Source organism: Calidris pugnax, unplaced genomic scaffold (assembly GCF_001431845.1).
Source record: "Calidris pugnax isolate Ruff unplaced genomic scaffold, ASM143184v1 scaffold9, whole genome shotgun sequence".
NCBI lineage: Eukaryota > Metazoa > Chordata > Aves > Charadriiformes > Scolopacidae > Calidris > Calidris pugnax.
The window spans coordinates 2,572,937-2,595,229 of record NW_015090778.1 but is presented as its reverse complement, the minus strand read 5'-3'; positions in this window follow the sequence as shown (position 1 = coordinate 2,595,229).

Sequence of the window (22,293 nt, the reverse complement as noted above, 5' to 3'; positions counted from 1 at the left end):
ATTTTTGAGATATTAACCAACATGTACCAGAGGTCCGATTTCTGCTTTGCTAATTCAGTAAAAATACTTTCATTGATAAATTCCCATCAATTTCAGCAGGCTTGGAATACATTCTATTTTCTTTTATTGAAAAATTAACTGGAAATTAATTTAATTTTATTGATCCTGCCCTCTTTGGGTGTTCCACTTGTTTGCATTCCTTTGTTCTTCTTTAGAGCTTTTCCTTCTTCAGTTCTACCACAGTGTCTCCTATGGCCACCCTTGCTCTTAAAAAATTGCAAACAGTTATTCTGTTTCTTTTGTGAGAGATTGACATAAATATTTCTGAAATTATAGTTGAAAGGAGTATAATTAAGAATTTAGCATAGAAAACAGTAAGCGTAATTGAGATTTAGACTTCCATGTTTAGTATGAGTACACTGAGGCTTCTAGACACCAGCAGTAAAGAGGGAAATATCTTCATTATTGGAGCCCATTTTATCAATTCTACTTGAAGAAACTAGTTGTACAACCCAAAAATACTTACAGTAGCTTGAAACAGAGATGGAGAAGTTTCATACTTGAAATGCATTACTCTTCCAAACAGGATAAGAAATTTCCAGGAGTAAAATGGAGACAGGAAGCTGAATTAACTCTGCCTCACCAGGCTACCAGAATGTCCACAGGCTTCCTTAAGACTTGCTGTAATATGTCTAGGGATGGCATTTAGTCTACTGTATAGAGCACAAGATTGGCTGATATTTTATTACTCCATTTATACTTATTTCATTACTAGTAGCAAAAAATCAAGACAGCAATCCTACAGGGATAAGTTTAATGCTGGCTTTAGCTCAAATTTGGTGCCCTTGCTCAAAATTGACAGAGCTACTAACTGAAGGACACTACTAGAGTACAAATAGTAAAAATTACATATTAGTGCTCAGTTGAGAATGGATTGTTTACATTTTTTTCTGCTATGAGAACTTAAAAACTTAGGTGATTAATCACTACATTAATAAACTGTCTATATGATTATAGAGATATTTACTCTCAGGCTTGAGAAATCTGTGCTTTATCTCTGCACCAGTTTTTAAGTGAAGTTCAATTAATGCCCAAGGTGGGAAGTTAAACTTGCAATTCAGAGTGACTGTACATTAGCTTGAAGTCTGGGCACTGATAATGGCTGTGTTCTTGTGCATACACAATAACCCTTGGTCTTTAGACTTGTCAATCTAATTTTTTTCACAAGCACTAAATTCATTTAGAAGATGACGAGGAGGGGGGAAAGAACATTCTTTAGCTTTTTGAGTCTGGAACTTCTGTCCTACTGTTTGCTCAGATTTTCCAGTGAGGTCACTTCCTGAATGTGGCATAATATGAATAGGTGTTCTGAGAGGCAGGTTCAAAAGCTAAGCATGTAGAAACTATCCAGTTTTGTGGTATCCCATCAGTGACAAAGCTGAATTTGGTTCAAGTTTTTCAATAAGCTCAGAAATTTCACATGTGCAGCTTGAATAAGATGAGCTTTTATTGTATCTTAGGTACTAAATTTCATTAAATTTTAAATTCTAACAATACCTTTTAGATTTTAAAGCACTTTAATGTATGTCCTTGTCATTTCAGTAGAACCATGCGGTCTGAATAGAATAATGTCAGAATTTCAGTCTAAAAGCATTTATTGGTATTACCTTCTTATAAAGTGCAAAGATAGGTTGCAAAATATCTGAAGTTTATGGTTATCATCATTTATTTTAATGGAAAATGTCCTCGTTAAAGACAGGATTAAAGGATTCTGTCCAAACACAGTGCAAAAGACGTTAACTTCCCCCAGAAACATTTCAATGCAAGCCTATTTTGAAAAAGAAAATTAAGATAAAATATTAATTTACATCAACTGGTGGTTTATCACAGGGCTCATATAGTTAGTTTTGATTGTAGTAGGTCCCAAGAATGAACTAAGAAAGAATGGCCTTCTTACTTGCATTCATCACTATTTGTGATTGGTTTCCTAAATTAGATGCCCCTGTCACATTTACTTCATTGAGTAACTAAAACTGTTTATGCAGCATAGCGAAACTATGGTGGGGTGCAAAAAGACATTTCCCAAATGTGGTAGAAGTGTAAAATTAGTTATACAAAAATTTATAAAGCCCTATAAGAAGCAGAACAAAGCTGGCCAAAGTAAGCCGCTGTTTTCTGTGTAGGCTGTTAGTTGGACTTCAGAGAAGTACCCAGGAACATCCCTGGAATTTTACTAGCTCCAGACATGTTGGTTTTTTTCCCAATTGCACTACATTAATTATCCTTTTCACTAGTTAAAGTGGCATCCAGATGTCACTTCCAATTTCTGTAGTACCTGCACCATCCTGGCTCTCAAAGCTTCTTTGATAAAACAGGCATTGCACTTCTTGTCTGGCCCTCCTTAGTTTTAAGAACCCTTGTTCGACACACAACTGGGTTTTTTTGAAGTGATCTAATATTTTGGTACTGATAAAGTATGCTTGTCTGCTGAATACAGTCTGAATGCAGTCTGAATTTTTGAAGTAGGATCAATGAAAAACTCACACATAAACATGAGATTGAACTGAAAAAAATCTGTATGTGCCTGAAAGCAGAGCTGAGTGTTTTGGCTTAGTGAGGCTGGGTTACAGGCATGGGTTTTTTCTATTAATTCATGCACAGAGGCTTTCTCATGTTCTACTTGCTACCTTGGAGAAATGGCAAAATAAACACAGATTTGCAAAAAGGCCATGCTGCAATAATTGTTTGGTGTCCATAATGATTCATGGATATCTGCAGCAAGGTCTGTAAAGGAGACAGTGTCTTTAGTTAGCTGAAATTGTATTTATATGGTTGACAGTTCATCCTGTGCTATAGCTTTCTCTGTCTCCATTTTGTGTCACAACTTTGTGATATCTTTACTCAATTTAATGTTAAATGCTTTATTTTCAAGAGATTTCTGCAGTTTTGTGCTTGAAGTTAATGTATTTTATACACTTGTCAGAACTGCTACAGGTCCAGTATTAATCCTTATGTATTAATTCTAATAACTGCAGGGTGGGGATGTACTGTTTTCCCTCCTGAACTAATACAGAAAATAAGACACTCCATGTTGTGACCCATTTAGATGGAAGAAACTGAGGGGCAGGGGGACTGCAAAAAATCACGCAGGTATTAGAGAACAGCACTTGCTGCAGTATGGCAAAATTTGGCTTGTTTTTGCAATATCAGGACAAATAATTTTAGATAATCATCAGCACAATAAACTACATTCTCTCTGTGCATGACACTGGGAAATAGAAATCCATTTTTCAGTTGAATGAAAAATAAGAGGTCCAAGTGTCAAGATCTTAGCACTAGGACATGTTGGAAATTTTCCAGTGGAACATTTTTCTCTCAGCTAATGCTGGTTCACCAAAACCTAACACGTTGCATGAAAATGTCTATTCCAATGAAATTTTTGATGGAAATGTGCTTGGTTTCCTGCCAGCTCACCCGCTTTTCCCAGCTCTCAGCTCCCCGGCATCTCAGGTGGAATGGTGCCAGAAAGTCAAGTTTCTTCACGTTCTTGGCCTGCTTGGCAGACTGCCACAGAGGATGGGAGTCTGGGCTCACGAAAGTGGACAAGAAACCTTATACATGCACATACAACCATACACATACTCTCACAGGTCATTTAAATCCATGTCAGTTCATTCAAAGTAAAGGGTTTTTTACATAGAGGGTCTTTTAAATATGACCCTCCTATGGAAAATTTCTCATGTTGGAATTTTAATTCCAAGTTGCAACTGAAAAAAATATTGAGGAATATGAAAAATTTTCCTTATAAAGGAAATACTGGTTCCTGTGCAACTGCATGTCGCACTATTGTCATTGAGGCTATCAACAGCTCCATCTGCTGCTCTTTTTCATTGCATAACAAGATCTATATTTGTAACAGGTAAGGTGTTTACACACTTAACCTTAACAAAATAAGACTGTATTTTTAGGGTTTTGTAAATATTTATTTTAAAAATTCTTCTTAAGACACCTTAAATAAGGCAGGCTATCTTTTCTTGGTCACTAAGTTTTAGTCTGTAGCCTGAGGGGATAGAGAGTTTCTATCTTTTTGGCTAAATAATAAACAGAAAATAGGCATATATACTGAAATTCTGACTGAGAGGTCCCTGAAGCAGGAGCACTGTGATGTACTTTTCCATAGCCTCACTTCATGTGCTGCAAGCTGCTCAGTCGCTTGTTATATGTAAGTAAATAAATAAACTTCAATCACACTGTGTTAGGTAATTTCTGACCAGGGGGAGGTGTTCACATTTAAGACAAAAAGCAGTTGATTCAAGTCACCATTAATGAATTCCTTTTCTGATTATTCTTAATACCTTGGATTAGCATAACAAAGTCAGACTCTTTAGGAGATCAGTACTTGAAGCAGTTAATTTTTCAATTGAGCTTTTGAGAAGCTGGGATTTATAGTAATAGATAAAGTTCTTACTATTTCATCGAAGAAAGGTTCCTGAGAGGCATTCCACTGCTGTGTAAACTGGCGTTGCGGTCATCAAGTCTGAGCCTCACTGCTAGTCTGTTAAAAAAATGTTGCTTTTTTAATATAGGAAAATGTTAAATGTGTATAAGATGTTCAAATTTCTATTAAACAGAGAAAATATCTTTCTTTGTCAGAATAAGGGAAAAAAGCATTACTTGTTCTTCTTTTTGTGGGGGCATTGTGCAGTAGAGCAGGAGGCTGCACTGGTGCTGTCCCTGGCTCTTTCATAAAATTGTAATGTGATCTGAAATCACTCCTAGTGTCTTGTTTTGTGAGGCGGTAAAATGGGAATGATCAGCAGAATACTCTGTATTAATGATAGCATTATGTACACAAACATTTGTAAAAGGCTTAGCTAAAATGCACGTTTCCATCCCTGTCATTGTAATAATGCTGAAGAAGGCTCTATGGGTTACAAGCAGCAGAAGAAAGTGGGTAGAGATTTTATTGGCAGAAACTTTAGTTCGGTCCTAAAAGTTGTCATCTCCCTCGCTGAGGCTGCACAGAATCCCAGGATCCTTTGCTTGCATTAACCTCAGCATCAGTCTGTCTATGCGAAGGAGAAAATGGGATGTGTGTTTGTGTGTACACACATACACAGCAGGATTGAGCAATTCAAATTAATTCTCTGAAAGGAAATTTTAAGATTAATAAAATCACAGACTTTTTAATTGGTTTCATATTAATTGTTCCGAGCTAAAAATGATGCAACAGAAACCTGTATGTTCACGGTTGCTTTCTAATGGCCCTAAATTGAACTCTCGGTTGCCCTCTATAATCTCCTAATCTTTTTGCAAAGGAGAGCAGAAGGGCCTCTCTACAAAGCAGTCTTGACTGCTTTATTTGACTCATTGGGGTGAGAGGGAAAAGAGAGGGGGGTGTGCAACACATATCATGCTGCAAATACAATTCAACATGTGCAATGAAGTGACAGCTGAATTCTTCAGGCCTTTATGTCAAAGAATCAGCGCTGAACTGTGGTGTGTAAGCAAAGACGTCTCGTGCTGTTATCTGACTAGTGTTCTCTAAGAGCAACAGTCTGACTGAGGGGGAAAAAAAAATCAGCTCAACTCTCCGGAAAATAGAACACTGGCACTGACTTTCCTCAGCAACTACCTTGCATAAAGTGAAGTTCAGCTCTTTACCGTAGGACTGAACTAGTTCTGACCTCTTTCCACTGTTGCAGGCACTCACAGCTGCTCTCTGGTGGAATGAAAAAAATCTGATTTCCATACAGAAGTGCATCATCTAAGATTTTGAACTTTTGTCTGTTCAACCAGAAATAATGTAAGCATTTTTCTGATTGTCCTCTGGATGTGTTAAGGGGCTCAGATAAGATTATGCTTGAAAATTTGGACCTGGATCCAAGTCTTTGACCATTTCTACCCCATAATATGAAGGTAGTGAAACAAGTAATTCCGCAGAAAAAAGTTACAGTATTTTGGGATGCCGGATTTGGTGTCACCTGAAAGAGAGAGTACGGTATGATTGTGTGATGTTGTGATGGATGTTGTGCTGTATGTTTTCAAAAGGAATCTGATATTCTTAATGCAAACAAAAAGTTTCAGGTTAGGCTCATGTTGTTTCTGTTCCCAAAGTACTAACTTTCATGACACTTTCTATTATTAGATCTTCATGTTGTAGGACCTCAGACTTACAGTGAAATCCCCTTTATGCAGCAGTACACATCCTGGTATATTTCTTAAAACCAGGGATGGATAAAGACAAAACAGGGATTCCTAACTCCTTAAGGTGAAACCAATGGGCCTGTATAGAATGTAGATTCTCAAATATGTGGTCGTTCAGGAACATGGCCAGTGCAGTGCTGGGCCTGAGGGACAAGAGGCAAGAGGGGAGAGCAGCATTTGGGTTGGATTTTTATAGGAGCCTGTGGAAAGAAAGGCATTTCTCTTCTATAGTCTGCCATGAATACCCAGTAAAAGCTTGTATTTCTTGCTATGGATCTCTCTCCATTTGCTGTAGTAAACTGGATCTGATTTCTTGATCTATCTTTGTGTAATCAGCTACTTTGATCCCAAAAGCTGATTACAATAACTAAATTAAACTGTGTGCAATGGTGTATCATCCCATCAGATGGCACAGATGAGTCTCCTTGGAGTCACCCAAATCAACTATTAATAGCTGGTTTTAATGTAAGAATTCCTAGCCAGTTCAGTTTTCCTTTGGTCATAAGATATTCTGTAGGTTTGGATTTGGGTTTTTTTTATTCCTGAAATTGTTGTGCTGTTTTCGGTACTCAAGAGACAGACTCCAAACGAAGCAGCCATTCCTAACCTATGCAGACAAAGGGAGTGGTTCCCTTAGCAACAGGAACCATGTGGAGGTTCTCAGAGAGCTCTCTTTTCCCCCTACTCGTGTTTTCTTTTAACTCAACATTTTGCACAGCATCTTGCATGGAGACTCCGACAGCTGGGCTGGAGGCAAACGGTTCTTCCGGCTCTAGCTCACCAGTGCTCGAAAGGCAATTGTTCTCCGCTCATCAGACAGAAAAAATGATAATCATGGGTAAGTGAACTGGCACACAATCAGAGTTCACGCTGAGGAGGGGGAAAGTTTACTGGCTGGCAACCAGAAGTGTCCAGCACTTCCCACTAGGCATGTGTGTTTGAAACAGGGGTACTAATGTGATGCTTACCTTGTTTACTGGTAGGATTGTATGTCTGCATGTAGCATTTCAGGGTTTGGAAACATTAGTACAACTGGGTTCTAGTCTTCAGTATGCTACTGGCTTCCCTTATAGCTCTGAACATCTCACCTCACCTCTCTTTTCCTTCCCCATCCACTAAATGAAGATGATATGCCATGAGGATCTTGAAACGACTGTAAAGTACTGTAGAAATATACCATATTGCTTGTCAAAATTATATTTTCTTTTGAAGTTAATGATAAGGTATGCAGAATTTGAAGTATTGCTCTTATATTGAAGATTTAACTCAACTTTCCTGTAGACAGATCTAGTTGCTTTTCTTCATGGTACAGACAGAGGTATGTGCATGTACTGTCTGTACGTCTATGTGCATGTGCATAAAAAAATGTGTATGCTGGTGTATGAATAACAGAAATAGAGCAGTTTATTTCCCTCAAAATAGCTATAGCATTGGTAAAATAGTACCTCTGTTTCAGCAAAATCCAGCATACTATAAAATAATGGAATTTAATCTTTGTATGTGTTGAAATAAACACTTGTTCTACCGTCCCTAAAGTGTTACATAGTACCAGAGCTCTTGCTGGTCTCAGTTGGAAAAGCGTAATGTATAAACTCCATAAGTTTGCAGTCATTTTACCTAAAAAGAGACATGGGAATTAATGCAATTTTAAGTCAGTTATTTTGTGGGGGACTTGCATAAAAGATGAATTTGTCTCTCAGTTCTTCTTAATTTAATGTACAAAGTTCCCCTGGTCAAAATTTTTCATCACATTTGAATTAAAATTCAGGCATTCGAGGTCATATTTTGACAAATAGTGCTGCATACTGATCATTTGGATGCAGGCTTGCTTTTATTCCACACTTACAGAGGAGTCTCATAATGTCGCAGTGAAAGCATTTACCACTACAGGCAACTTAGTTGTTCTTATTTCAGATGTGATTACTGCATGAAAAAATAGTCTTTGGTAACTACATGCGCAGAGCAGCTGCAGAAGTATCGTGCACCAGCTACCCAGAGTCGTGTCAGTGATGTGCTGCTATTGCTCTTCCTATTGCTTGTGCAATCCCAACCTTTTACATATCCCTTGCGATGTGCTTGTACAGCACCCAGCGCCACTGAGCTTTCCTGAGATAATCACAGGTTCAAACAGTCATAATACTCCCTTTTGCGTGGTAATTGACAATTTGTCTCTTAGCTCCAATTTAAATTAAGAAAAATTGCCATGTTTGCACCTCTATGAATAATGTTAGCTTTTATGCCTGAATAAAGATCAAGGCGATAAAGTAATGTCATTGAAATTAATTGTTCCCCTTTTCTCTCTGTGGTTATATTTCCCTCCTTTTATGCTCTACTTCAAACAATACTACTGCATGAATCAGTGATACTAGCTGAGGTATATGATTAAAATTTTTTACATTTAGTAGGCAGTGTTTGAGTTCCAAATTGCAATTTGGTATGCATATTTGGTAGTATGCAAAGAAAATCCTGCTTTTAGGGTTTTTATTTTTAGCAAAGATTTGCAGATGGACCTTCTTGGTTACTTCCCCTGTCCTTGTTTGATGTCTAGTTCTGCAGTTTTCCCTTCTTTTGCCAGGCCTGCTGTTAGAGATTTTGTATGAATAAGCCACTGAGAGCACTTTTAATTACTTCAGATTTAATAAGTTTGTACTGTTATTAGCAGCAGTTGTACTGTGCCTTTCATCCAAGCATTTGAAGTGCACTGCAAACATAAATGAAGCTTCCCCAGAAATCTGGAGACGAGGAAGTAACACTAAGGGATCACTTAATCCAGAAATGACCTAAATAACAAGAATTCTAATAATCTACAGAAGTGCTACATAGAATAGGAAGCAAAGATATAATGTAGGAGCAGCGGATTAGATTAATACCAACACCTATTTCTATTTCTTGATGTTTACATATAGGACACATATATAGACTAAGCTGAATGGAAGAAAAACTAGGTGTTAGTCTTAAAGATTAAAGAAATGAATGATGATTGACCTATAGGAAGAGTTATGAGAAGCTTATTTATGTGGCTGGCAGCCAAGAAGTTGGAGAAGTTTCATGCTTTTAGTAAGAGGTATAATCTCACACAGATCAAATTTCTGGATCTTACCATTTCTATGTACTATATGATTTTTCAACACCAAGTAAAAGGCAAGCCTTATATTTTGAGTAATTCTTTTTTCAGTTTGATTTATTAATTAAAGTGTCAGCAGGTATAACTCCTCCAAGATAGCCCTGGCTAAAAAGCAAATCCTGTATTAGTTTGTGTATGGATCATGGCTTTTATATTGTAGCCCTGAAAAAATGACTGGTGTGATAGTCTGATGTGATACTACCCCTGGCAACTTGTTATCACTCATCTGATCCACTGCTAAAGACATTACTAATGCATGAAGGTAGACAGTGGGCATCTTCTTCTGTAAAGACTTTTCAGCATCTTTCGTATGAAGAGCCAGACAAGCTAGGAATTGTGAATGGCTCTTCCACAGCTGTTCCAAATCCTGTAGCTGTCTGTCATTTTCAGAGAGCCTTAAAGTATTTAAGAAGCCAGGACTAGTGACCCCATGCAGTCTGTAGCTGTTACTCAGCAAAGTAGCTAGAGTCTGTATCCTTGTGTCACTTAAGTCGTGACTCTGTATGTCTACATGGCAAACTTTACAATGTGGCTAAAGGGATGCACATAGGTCAAATGCCAATTAGTCCATGGGACTAATGGCCCAGCTACTTGCTTATATTGATGGAGGCCCTGAAAGCGTGAGGATCTTTGAAATAAACAATAGCCGTGGTTGATCATTTAATTTCTCTGTCTCTAGAAATATCTCTCTTTGATCTAAAAAAGGTAAAATTAAGACCTAAAAAAAGTCTTTCACTGATTTTGTAGCCTGCTTTTGTGTCATCTTCAAGCCTGTGTTAAGGGTCACCTCGTGTGCTTCAGATTAGGTTTGTTACATAGTAATAAACCTTGAGAGTTTGGAGTGCATTTTGGAGGAAGGTTTGGAAGTTCAGTATGAGATTGAAGTTGATATCTAAACTTGCCTTCCCCAGAAACATACCAGAAATGCATATACAATGGCTCTGAGTTCAGGGTTAGTTTCCTGCCTTAAGGCAGGTGGTGAGCTGAGAAAGATAGAAATCTGCAGACAGATCCTAAAACAACCTTTTTCTAAATCTTTTAAGGCTAATGTCTCCTTTTCCTTTTGCATCCTGACAATGTTGAAATTAATGATCTTTGGATTTAAATTTCACATGGAGTCAAGCTGAGTAGATGTACCTGAATCCAAGTTTCTTCTAAATACAAAGTTGCTGCAGCTTTTGTTCAGGGCTAATCCTTGTGTGAATCATCTAGCAACGCTCAGCATGCCTGCTCTCCTGAAGATGTTCCTTTGAGGTCAGCAATTGTCTCAAGCAAATATTTGCCACTTCATAAATCTCTGCTTGTATAGGCTGGATTCTATAGCCTCTTCTTTGGGCACTGCAAGATTATACAATAGCTATCATGCATCACCAGGGGAGTAACAAATTCTTTTGGAAAAGGAGAGTGGATACTCAGACTGAAACACAATGGTTTTTGTAGCCAAACTAAGTTTTGGAGCAGTCAGATTGTCACTTGAAATAGATAGGAATTTCAGGTCCAACATTTTAATGACTAAAATAGTATGTAGTGGAAGTTGACATATGCAGTCAGTGAAAAGCGAAGGAAAAAGTTTGAAATATTTCACCGCATGTATGATTATAGTGCTTGGGGAAGTTTCTGTAATAATATTTAAAATTATGACTATATTTCAGAAATTATTATAATGAAGTGTATCAAATTTGTTGAGAAGTTAATGTTGAGTTAGAAATGCCATTTAGCTATTTGTACCTTTTGAAAAGTATATATATCACTAGGCATTTTATATATGGAAAAATTGATCTGTGGTCATTGCAAAAGGATATGGGAAAGAACTGGCCATTTTTATTGAATTCTGTCTGGTGTGACAATTCTTTTTTGGCTCACAAGTGACGGTAATCATTCAATTTTTATTTAATATATAGCCAGAAAGTTATTCTTTAAAAATAATCAACATAGCATTTTACTTTGTTTGAGTTGGAATTTAAACCAGATGATGGCTGTCAGGGGCTTTTGAAAACTAAATGGGCTGATATATTATAAAATACCCCACATCTAATGAGTTAATATTGATTATTTTAGAAGTAACTTCCATTGTACAATTCCTTCTGTATAATCTGATTGCTTTTTGCTGTGGTACTGTGTGAAAAGAAACTCTGTGACATCATTGTGCAGCTAAATGTCTTTGTTGGCTATTTAAGGGGTTCTTCAGATTTCTAAAATGTTATAAGGCTTAGACCGATGCTGTCTGAACTTGACCATTGTGGTCAATTTGGGGTTAAAAACAAATGTCATCATAGCTATAATGTTCACTGCTTTCCAAGATATTCTTATATAAAGTATAATTTATATCTCATTATCTATTTTGAGCATTTAGGACAGAAATTGTGTAGTCTGAGTGTTCGCAGGTGTAAGGAGAGAGCCTCAGCTGTGACATTTTTCAGCACTACCAAATTCAATTGAACTACTACAGTTTATATTAGTAAAGAATTGTTCCTCGCAGCACTATGTTAAAAAATAACTCAGATTCATTTAGATAATAATAAGAGGCTGAGAGTTGCAACATTTCTTGAATCACAGAATGTCTGGGTTTGGAAGGGACCTTTGGAGATCATCTAGTCCCACCCCCCTGACAAAGCAGGGTCACCCAGAGCAGGCTGGTCAGGAAAGCATCCAGGCAGGTTTTGAAAATCTCCAGAGATGGAGACTCCACAACCTCTCTGGGCAGCCAGTTCCAGCACTCTGTCACCCTCAAATGAAAAATTCAGACAGAATTTCCCATGTTCCAGTTCATGCCCATTGGCTCTTGTCCTGTCGCTGGGCACCACTGGGTAACAGGAAAATTAGAAATATTTTAGCCTATTACCTCCTGGTCTACCTGGCTACCAGCTCACAGAGTAGAGTGTCCCTTTGCAGGCAGAGGTGGCTAAGTGATTGTGTGATTTTATGCAGTCTTCGTATCTTGCAGCTAAACATTATTTATAGATATTAATTACTTCTCTGTCTCTGCCATTTTGTTATGAACATCTGTGCAGCTTTCTGGTATGCTTTCTATGAGGATGGGGTGGAACTAGATATCTTAAAGGTCCCTTCCAAAATAAACCATTCTATGATTCTATGATTAATAGTGAATTTTAAAATTATTTAAAAACTAACTGACCCACAGGAATCTGTAGAGAGAAGAAAGGTGAAACTGTATGTTGAGAATAAGTGTAGTCATTGCTGCATGCGATTTTTTTTCCTTTGAAAACTTATACTGAGCTTAATATCGCTATTGAAAAAGGTGATGGTTTAGACTTCGTATTTACGTTGTTGACATTAAGTGTATTTAGTTGTAAACCCAGCAAACTCTTTGTAAATTGTATGTCTCAGACCTTACTCTTGCAAACACCTACTCATGGGTCTTACCTCATCAAAATCAGCTATTTATACACAGAAGTGTGCCGATTGGGCTTTCTTGTTTTAAATCAATGAGTTAAGAAAGTCTACTGCTTTCAGGACACTGATTGATTTATGCATGTTAGTAATAAAAGACGTAATGTACCATAGTTTTTTCAAAGTTCCCAGCCAACTTTATTGGGACTTTTATCCTATTTGCCTTACATAACCAGGTTTCAATAGTGATAGATTTCCCAACAAGTGGCTAGATTGTTTATTTCATGTTAGTTAGGCCACTGCGTTATTTAAATAGGGCTTTTAGATTTATCTTGGGATTTCAAATTAATATTATAAAGGGATTTTGTTGGGACAGAAAGTGAACATAATCCAAAAGCCTCTGAACTTAATGGAAGTTTTTAGCTGAATTCAATGAGCTTTGAATTTAACTTTTAAAGGATGTTTTGGAGAATTAATTAGCTGATTTAAATAGATACCTAATTTATGAACCTGATAATATTTTTTCTGTCTTGCTAAAAAAAACGGGGTCTTCAGGATCAGAATCCTGAAATTTCCAGTACCCAGTACAGTAGCTGAAATCATAGCACATAGTTCATCGCACTATTGTTTGTTGTTGAAAAGATTGAAATCCTAGATAAAACCCAAGATATCCAAATGGTCAGACACCAGAATTGGACTAAGCAGGGTCAGCTGCTAATCAAGTCTCCATCACTATGTGACTAACCCACACACAAATATCATCTCTTCACCTTGCTGTTTCCTCTGTCTTATTTATTTATACTAAAAGCTTGAAAAGGAAAGTATTCTTTCTTGGTAAGTGTTTGTAGAGTGTATAGCCTCAGTTTCAAGAGGCAACTGTTGATGTGATACTAATAAAAATAAACAATTAAGTCTAGAATAATTGCTTTAATTACATGTTTTAGAGCTGACCAGCTGCAGATTATGGTAGAAATGTGTCATGCTGGCTGCTGTACGGGGTAGAGAATAACTGGATTGTGTCCTTAAGCTTGCCAACAATATTCTTTTCAACTGGAGTTATTAACCTGTGTTCCCCCTAAGAAATGAAGTGTAACACCAGTATGATAACAAACACAACAAAAATGCACGCCATGTTTCTAAATATTACTAAATTGTTTTATTTTGAAAAAGTTAAATTATCCTCTCCTGTATATTCCTTCCCCAAGGCAAAATCTGTAGCATAAGGTATCTCCACAGATCGTAACTTAGTCTTTGGTCTCAACACATTCTCTCATATTTTCTTCATACTCCGGTTGTACAAGAATAAGAGTAATTTTCTTAAGATCCAGACTCTTTCTTCTTTCTGGAAGTTCTAGTTTCTGTTCATAGTTCTCTGTTTTGTAGAGTTGAAAAAAAAAAAGTTTATTAACAGTTGGTCATGTGAAAGTTCTAGTTCACAGTGGTAGAAGTTTCTAGTTTTACTAGATTTGTGTTGTCAATTTTTAATAGTTGAGTGCTACAACACAAGACATGCACCATGTTTGGTAAGTGTGGAAAGCTGGAGAGAGACACACCTTGGTTTTGTGCAAAGATTTACTGGAATCTTCTGCTGTGCTTCTCTTTCTGGTGTGAATAGGGAAATTCCTGCAGACTAAAAAAAATAGACTCAGCGTTAGAAGTGTAGAGTAAATCAGATGAATTATTTCCTTTCCATAATGAAACATGAACAGTTTGTACATGACTCTACAGGTTAAATTCATCATTAATGGTTTCCTGTTCTTTGGTTAAATGTGAAACAGGAATGGATAGCTTCTGAAACTTCTTACTTAGTGTCTTACTATAGCCACTAAGAATGGCTTCCACTATATATGTGACAATGGACTCTATGTGTGAGACAACAATGAACGTTGAGTAGACATTTAATAAAAAAAGAGCTTGTTCTTCTGAACACAAAGTATTTTAAAACAGTGGCTTTTAGAAATTTGTACTTTTAGAAAATTGTAAATTTCCCTTACACTGAAGTGTACTCACTTCATTTTTTGATTTAAAGGTTGGACTCTGAGATTTGTACAGGAAGAACTGGATTATTAACATGCAAAACCAGGCAGCAGCAGACACATAATATACGTGTCTCAAGATATTTTTGAAATGTCCCCTAAAATAATTAATAGCTAATAGAAAAATGGCCGCAAAGGAAGCTTAGGTGTCAGATTATGTGTATTAGCATGTGCAAAACCTCTGTGTGGTCACTTTGAACACCCAGTAAGTTTATTCCACTTTCTAAGGATTTGGGGTCCGGCAAGTGGATTAACACTGGGGAATTACTACAATGTAATTAGTATGCTATAAATTTATGTCCCAGTGTAGTTTGCAGTAATTTCCTGGGTAGACAAATGCAACAGAAAACTAAAAGGAAACAAACAAACAGACAGAAGCAGAGAAAACCCCAGCTTGTGATCCAGACTGCAAAACTGGAAAAAACCTCCCAAGTTTCCATCTGGCTGAATATAAAGGAAACACAATCCCTAAAAGGGGATACTGCAATCTCCTACAAGTTCAAATGAGGACAGCTATGCATCCTTAGAGAAGCCATGACCAAACTTGTATGGGTAGAAATATAAAAATAGCAACTTTATGGGTTTGTTTTCACATTCTGTAAGACAATCACTGGTGGCAGACGGACCACCCCAGTTTGCATCTGACTAATCTCTATAGAAGGTTTAAAAATGAAACCTGATTTTTTCCTAGTCTGCTTGGTAGTGTGTAGGGAGGGCTTTTATGTAGCATATTCAGTCAGAGATGTTAGAAAGAAGTAGTAAAAATAAATTATTTGCTAACCACTATGAAAATTAAATGCAGCCCCTGTGTATGGGAAAGGTGGAGAAGATCTTTTTATGTAATTCTCTCTTGGTGTACTAAGGCATTTGTCCCTCAGAAAAGTGCCCCTGGTATAGGAGCAGGACTAAAGGCCTCACAGCCATCCTTTCTGCCTCCATTAATAGAAATACAAAGATAAAAACTGGCTCACGTAAGCCAGGCACCTGAGCATGTCTTCATTTTAACTGTTACAATCTGGCTTTTTCATAAACACAGTGTTACATTTCCCTTTGAAATTTTATTTTGAATTTTATTTTGAATTTTAATGATCAAACACAGCGATCTAAAACCTTCAGTGGGAGCTTCGACAACTAAAGCTCATAGGCTCCTTTGCAAAATCTTGCCTTTTGAACATCAGTGAAATATACGGGTCGTTTTCTGGTCTGACTTTTGGCAATGGGACAGTAGTATATTTTTGCAAAGTGAGATGTTTCTCTCCAAATTTGAGCACCTAGTAACATCCGTCTTCAGTGATCCTTGCAGGCTGGCAGGAAACACATAGTCTCACCAATGTGTCCTGGTCGCAGATGTGACAGGTTTGTCTGTGCCTGCTGTGCAGGTTTATCTGGATTCATCACCTCCAGTGAACAGAGCAAGAGAGGTCTTACATTGCCAGACAAAATTTGTTCTAGCAAAGGAAAAAGGACTGCTTTTCACTGCAAAATTGGAAACATCAAGACGAGAAACAACAAGAAGAGAAAAAGGGAAATAACAAAATAGACTAGAGTTGTTACCAGTTCTCTGAGTGAAGCAAAGATAAAGGGATCTTTCTGCCCCTCTTTTCCAGTTAGGCAAGACAGATCAACCAACATCGGGTTTTTATCCTGTTATCTAAAAAAGTTCTATAGGGAAACATCTTTAACTGGAGCAGGGAAACAGGCAGTTCACAGATGGGTTCAGTATCATCAGGTAACACTAATGCATGACTCAAAAATGCTACCACACTATTACTACTAATAATAGCTTCTACATAATATGTCAGTCTGAGCCCCACTATAGCAATCCCACCTCCATCTCCTTGGAAATCTCTTTGCAGCACTTCCTGTTGAAGAGGCAAAGATGACTTAGAGTTAACTCTGTTCACCAGGAATGGGGTACTGCCCCTTCATTAGGTCATGCAACAAACTCATAAAGAAATAAAAATAAATCTGATTTTCATTCCTAGTTTGTTCTAGACAAGTTCCTTTGTACATATGAATGTTGTGGTTCTTTTTCCAAGAATGATGTGGCTTGATGGGATGGGGAATGGTATCTTTTTAGTTTACATGGAAATTGCCAAGAAAAAGACAAAACAAAAAATGTATTTTCTTAATTTAGAAGTCACTCCAGGAGGCTGATTTCTCAAGATCATAAACCTCTGCCACATCATTTTATTTTGTGCTTTTTGCAACTGATTAGAGAAGATAATGCCAGAGAACTTTGAAGAAAAAAATTAGAAAAACACAAAGTCATGAACTGGAATAATAATGAAAGCTTGACTGTCATCTGTAAATAATCTGTCTTGATAGGGGAGTGTTCCTACTGGCCTTTTCTCTTTCAGGGTGAAAATGAATTCAACATAGTCATTTTCCCCAGTTTTCTCCCTTGAAAAGTTGAGCTCTGAATCTGGCTATTACCACAAAACATCTCTGGTGGTGTTTTTAAAGCTCTTCCCCTTTCACGCATCAGCTGACCAAGATATTTCAGCCCATGCCTAAATATAAGCAAATTAATTAATTGTGCCGAAATTTCTCCACTCATAAAGAAGGGATCATGCTTTCAAGTTTCTTTTTTAACTGCATCTAAAATCTTCAACCATTATCAAGAAATCTGCATTGTATAAAATGTATTTAGGGGTGAAAAGATGCTTCCAAATTTGTTCTGAATTGACTTTCACAACAGAAGGTTTTTGCACCATTGCAAAATGAGTGTCCCAGGCTCACCTCAGTGAAGGTAAGTGACATCCAAATTTAACCAGTCTCAGTTATCCTGAGATGCTTTTCCTCCCTGCTTTTACAATAAAGGAAACATTTACTCCCAATGTATATACCTAAAATGAAGGCAGGGTGCCTGTGTCTTACTCTCAGTGCCTTCCAACAGAGCTAACAGCAGGGCATTTTGATTACAGGATTATCTGCCTCTCAGGTAAGTATTTGTTGCACTTTAAACTTTTATGTCGTTGACAGAAAGACTGCATCTGTTTAAACTTAAGTGCATACTTTAATATTTTACTGCATAGGAGGAAAAAAGTCTTTCCATACTGATTGAATGCATGTTAGAAAAGAGACTAATGTAACAGGGAATTCTAATGTTGTGCCACGAACTGCTGTAGTGGTGCTCAGCTACTTGATCTATGAAATCAGGATCTGGGCCAAATTTTGTCAAAGTTTTACAGCCTAGATTTTCACAGTTTGCAAATGGTAGAAATCTGTTGCTCTGAAAGTTCTAGCTTGTTTTTCAGGCTGTCAAAGCTCAGAAGTTCAGACAGAAATTTGGCTGAGAACCCAAACCCTGAAATTTCACCAAGCTGGAAAATTAGTTGAGTTTTACTTGTCACTGTGTATAACACAGATACTGACGTTTATAGCAGAAAATATTCCTTCCCTAGCTAGAATTGTAAAGCTTTTAAAATAAGGTTCTTGGAATTAAATGCTCTGACATCTGTGAACTTTTGCCAGTTTTTAACAGCAAAATCATTGGTTGTCTGGAAATAAATAATACAAGCCTCTTGATAAACCACTTTAGACTTCAGAAATTTCCAACTTCCTCATTGTGATCAATAAAGGATTCTTCAATGGGCAGAATAATTTCCCCTTATATACATATGCTTTTTTTACACACCAATTTTGTTGACTTCACTGGATTCTGTATGTGAAGCAGTACAAATACACAGTGGAGAAATGTCCTGAACAGCAAGAACAATTTTTCAGTAACTGAGCATTCATATAGAGTTGTGAGGAATTTGCATAGTTACAGATGTTGTAGAAGATTAAATCTAAAGGCACTGTTACCTGCAAGGAAAGAAATCCATCTTGTCAGCTAGTTGGAAGACTCATGAGAAGGAATTTCCTGTTGTGGCCAATTTCATCTCTCCTTCCTCCGCCCCCATTACGTCTTTGCTGTTCCTGCTTCTTCAGCTCGATCCGAATATATTTTCACTACGGCACATTTAGTTATCAATCAACGGGAATCTCAGCTGCTGTTGTGCTTGGTGGACAAACTGTTCTTTCTTTGCACTAACAAGGAATGCCTGAAATAGCCAGACACACAGCACTGATTGATGCAGCTACAGTTTATACACCTAGATTCAGACAGTCTGCAACTGCCAGAATTAATGGCTTATTATTAGAAAAATACTTCTGCTAGACTTATAATTTAAAACCATTTAAATGTCTCAGGCATAATCACTGAAGTTAAAGTCTTAGCTCGAAGTTTGATGGCATGAATTAGACACATCTGCCTGTCTCAGGTGCATTTTCTCTTAATGTTTTTGCTGTTTTAAGGTTTTTCTGTATTTCTAGGATGTGATATCTGGGATAATCAAGATTGATGCACAGCTTTCTACAGATTGCATTATGTCCTCAACTTACATTGCTGAGAAAAAGAGAAAACTGTCCCTCTTCCACTGAATCAAGCCTATCCAAGCAGGGTCTGCATCTCCTATAGAAAACAGCTCCCCCTTTTCAGTTCTTGTAGATAGTGATGTTCTGGTGTTATTTCAGGGAAGGGGGGGATAATTAAAACGTGAAATGCCAACTTCCCCACTCCATAAGCTACAAAGAAAGGAAAACACCAAAAGGACACCCCCTGAAGGGAATCTACATGTGCTGTAGTGTTGGCAAAAGCAACGACTGCCTTTTCTCCTGGACTTGCAATCATTGAATTGTCTAGGTTGGAAGGTACCTTGCAGATCATCGAGTCCAACCATCATCCCAACACTGACAAAAACCACTGAAACAATATCGCTAATTCTGTGACATATAACAGAATTCAGGGCTTTGAAGACAACATTTTGGTACCGAGTGAGATGTGAGAGGAGTAAGATGCCACACAAACAGGGGGTATGGGACAGATAGCTCAATTTTGCCACACACATTCTTCCTGCCTCTGACTGTGACTCTTAACCTAATGGTTAGCCTTTCTGGTTTATATGTGAGTTTAAGTTTGTGACTGCCTTTCATCATGAAAATGCACCATGATTTAAAAGCTCCAGCAGCACAAAATGCAGACTACTGAGCTGTGGGAAACCTGTCCAAAGAATGTATTAGTACTGAATGCTCAAAAACAGTGCGTGGGCTGCCCAGTTAGGTGAAATCAGAAAACATGAGGAACTAAAAGGGGATTGTGGCTCTAACTGAGATTCAAAGCATAAGGCAGTGTGTTGTCTAAGCAACAGTCTGCACTCAGAAAAAGCTATCAAACAGACCTGGATATTGTCATCACTGAGTGCATTTTGTAATGTGCAGTACGTAGCACCAGGATGCCCCAGCCAGGACAGTCTCTTAACATTTTGCTGAACTGTAAAAGGCTATGGCTTTGCCACCTGTATAAATACAATACTCGTAGTTTCTGTTACTGTGTAAAAATGTAAGACTAAAGTTTTCAATGCACTTGAAGCTTTTAACTGATGGAGTTCTGTTAACTCCATCAGTTAAAAAGTTAACTTTTCTAGGAATACTCCACATTGCAAAATATTTATGAAGGCTGATGCAAATACTTATTTATATATCACCTGCTAGATATCTTTTTATCTATAGTCTGTTGTAGCCTAGTTGATCAGAACATCTAGTGCTTGAATCAGATCAAGCTTTTTGTGAATTTATAGGCTGAAAAAGGGTGGTGTGTGCTGAACAGCATTTTTTTTTTCATAAAAAGTTTAGGCTTTAACAACCATCAGTGCTGTTATTTTAGCAGTCCTCTTTTTAAAGAGAAACTTTTTCATGCTCCACTGTCCCATTCTCTAAATCATCAGTAAAAAAAAAGGACCACTATTGCATTTTCCCTTTTAAACTAATTTGTGCTATTCATCAGCTTTCGAAGAGCAAGGAAGGACTTAGAGACTAGTTGGGGGGGAATTGAGAGGCTTCTCTGTAACCTCGTGAACATGTGGGTTCACATGGCATCCAGGGTTGCTGTGCCCTGAGGGGACCCAATCTCTGCCACCTTGGTTGCAAAACCAGATTTTTTCCCTGCTTTTGCAAAGGGCATCTTTTTTTCCCCCAAGTCAGACCCCTGGTAGCTGAGGTCAGTGTGTGAGTCTGCAGAGCACAACAGCAGTCTCCAAACACCACTTTTTATGCCAGACCATTGTTCCTTGGTTTGTCAGAGCACTAAGTCACTCTGGGAATATACAAGGGGTGTTAAGCATATCTCTGTTCCCTTTCTGTAAGAGCTGCTTCTGAAAAGGTTTTTTAACTTGAGCAGTGGCAGGAAAAAGACAGTTAGTATTGATTTCGCAGGTTATCTGAGGCAAAGTCTTGTTTTGCTTTCTCTGGATAATTTGAGGCATCCTTTATACCCATGGCTTTCAGACGTCTCTCAGAGAAGAAAGACTTTTAGAGCCTTTTTTCCTTGCTTTTTTAAAAAAACAAACTCAAATATAAGTCCTTTATATTTAGCCCTTCTTGGTAAATATCAATACACGTGCTGTATATAAATAAAACATAGCTTTCTTTTCTATTTATTTATTATATTTCATTTGTTTCAGGAATAAACTCATAATATAGTCAGTTACAATATACAAGTGCTTTTTGTTTTATCTAGAGCTGAGTAGTTAATATACTTTTATACAAATTAGGGCTAAATTAATGATATGTTTGTACTAGGAACACTAGGACTGTTTGCACTCTCATTGCACTAGGAAGTTCATGCAAGGACATATTTCTTATTTTTATTTAACATCCCAAATTTTATTGACTCAGAGTCTTAAGGTTAATAGGCATATTTATAAATATGCCCACATCAATCTATATTGTGGCTCTCAGTAAGTGCTAGAGAGGAGTTGTTTGCACAGGAAGCTAAGACAAATTAACTAAAGATATGATTTTAAAGTATATTAGTTAAAGTGCATTAAAGCTTGGTGTGAATGTTCTCATTCAGAAGTAAAGTGACTGTAGTTCACTTTACCTTAATGCACTTTAAATTCACACCTTTCAGCTAATTTAGCTTAACTTCCTGTGTGGACAAGCCTTAAGATTGTTCCCATTAAATGGCTGTGCTGAGCTTTATTTTCTACTTCTTAAATGCAAACATGTAAAATAGTCTTATGTTCTAAAGAGACTATGTTTTAAAAAGAGATTTTGTTTTCCAATCATGACATTTGCTCGAATGGCTTATTAAGTGGTACATTTTAGGATAAATTATAATAATTATTTTTTTTTAAATTTCGGGTATGAGATTAGTGAGAGATAGAATGTATTTATCCAAACAAAAAACACAGACACTATGGGCTGCACATGAAACTGTGACAACTCTTACTCAATGAGTCTGGAGTATTTTCACTTGGGAATCTGTTAGAGCAGAATAAAGACAGTTTGAACCATTTCTTCAGGATTTCTGAACTTTCAAAGCTTTGGAGAAAAGGTGCTGTCTATAGGCAGATCGTCTCACTGGTGCATTCAGAGTCACTTTGATGCTTTGAGGGTGTGTGAAACTTGGAGCGGGGAGACCTACACACATAGAGCTCTGCCTGGGAAACCTTGTCACTAACATGGCAGTGCACAGACATTTTATGTCTAAAAAAACCTATTTGTCTCACTATTTAGCAGTAATTTCGG